Source organism: Salvelinus sp. IW2-2015, unplaced genomic scaffold (assembly GCF_002910315.2).
Source record: "Salvelinus sp. IW2-2015 unplaced genomic scaffold, ASM291031v2 Un_scaffold6522, whole genome shotgun sequence".
NCBI classification, from domain to species: domain Eukaryota; kingdom Metazoa; phylum Chordata; class Actinopteri; order Salmoniformes; family Salmonidae; genus Salvelinus; species Salvelinus sp. IW2-2015.
Window position 1 is genome coordinate 3308 of NW_019947784.1, and position 1837 is coordinate 5144.

Genomic DNA, 1837 nt, shown 5'->3' on the forward strand with positions numbered 1-1837 from the left:
GTCTTGTGGAGTCCACAAAGCATAATGAATGTAACCAACAGTTGCATGGTCAGTCAAGTACATTTTCTGCAATTTTCAGACCACTAAACATCTATTGACTTAGAACCACGGAGTTACCGCAATTCGCAAAGAAAACAGGAGCTGCCTCCCTCCACTATTCCAGCACCATTTCAATTTCAACATTATCAAATCACCTATGCTTAGTCTAATACAGTGAAAACTAAAAGATTCCAAAAACGATTTTAGTCCAATCAACCTAAGCTAAATGTGTTTGTCCATGTTACTAATGTATGTGTTTGTGTGAGTAAGTAGAAAAAACATGTTGACTTTCTCTTGCAGAGAAAMGCCAATACCATCCTCCTATCTTTCATGTTGCAGAAACGCTTAAAAAAATCKAACTTCCTTTCCTGGGCAACGATTATGTAGTTAACATTCGCCTTCTACATCTAGCTACATATTGAACTTCCATACTCTCAGACCAAAATAACAATGTATGAATTTATGGTTGGATCAGGATTGCTGTTAGAATCATTGGCCAGGATGGCAAATTAAGTAATACTACGAGTACAAATCCCTATCTCTATCCATGGTTAATTTAGGAAAGGGTCCATTTTAGCTAGCTAGCTATCCACTGGAGGACAACAACAATGAGATGTAACAATTTAAGTTTTTCTTTCTGTCAATGACRTTTGGATTGATGTGAAGCCAAATTCAAACTGGCTTCATTTCACACATGTTTTGCTGCACCAGGACCATTCACAGATTAGCTCACTCAGTTTAGCTCAACTCTGATTTGCTGTTATTGTATAAAAAAAATATCAACGGAGGCCAAATGCTCGTTGTCTTCTTCCCATGCATTCAATGTTACAATRTCATATTAGTTTTGACAGCATCAGATATAAGAGCTACACATACAGAGAAAGAGGGGCAACAGTTTTGCTCGCTCGGATGCTTTACCTGGAGAGATACATTCAGGCTCTTGCTAAGCGAGACAAAATATATAAAATAATGTGTCATTTTTGGGGGGAAGCCTGGCTTCCCTTGGCACCATGAATACATGCACTCGAACAAGTTATCTGACTGTTGAAGAACTCCAATAAAGAAACCTATTAAATGGTGTCCCTAATTTAATCTAATCCTATAATAAGCATGTTCACAAAATGAATAAAGTGAGATCCTAAATGGAAATATCACTATTTGATAATACATCTCTTTTCGTAAAGCCATTGGGCATCTTCTCCATCCTTGAAGAGGAGTGCATGTTCCCCAAGTCTTCAGACACTACCTTCAAGGGACAAGCTGTAACGCCCAGCATTCTTGGCAAAACACAGGCGTTTGAGAAGGCCCAAGCCTGCAAACAGGAGGCAGGAGAACCCACTTCTCCCTGTGTCGACTACGCCGGAACTGTGGACTATTAAGCCCATCACCCACCGAATGTGGACTCAACTCACTGGGTGGCTGGAGAAGAACAAGGATCCCCTGAACGACTCAGTTTGTCAACTGTACCAGAAGTCCGGAGTCAAAATTCTGGCTGCCCTGTATCCCCTCCCCACCTGAGGGTAAGACCAGCATCACGTCAAATTATTTAACTAAGCACTACTATAACTTAGTTCTTTAAAATCGTTGAATGTATAGCAATTTTTCAGGGTGTTTTCACCAGGTTAATTCATTCAAACACTTGGTTAAATCAAATCATACAATAGGTGTTTATTTTACACAATGACATTGGCAGTATTTGCCTCTAGATAAGTGTGAAGTTAACCAGAGAATCTCTGGTTTATAATTAGTGTGCTTGCTGAAGACAAGACCACTCTAGATTTCATAAGTGCTGCAGCGC

General features: G+C 39.7%; 1 pseudogene; it reads left to right on the plus strand.

Annotated features, from left to right (window-relative positions):
* LOC112078926 (myosin heavy chain, fast skeletal muscle-like) overlaps nucleotides 1–1837 on the plus strand; it is a 21297-nt pseudogene that overhangs the window by 2181 nt on the left and 17279 nt on the right.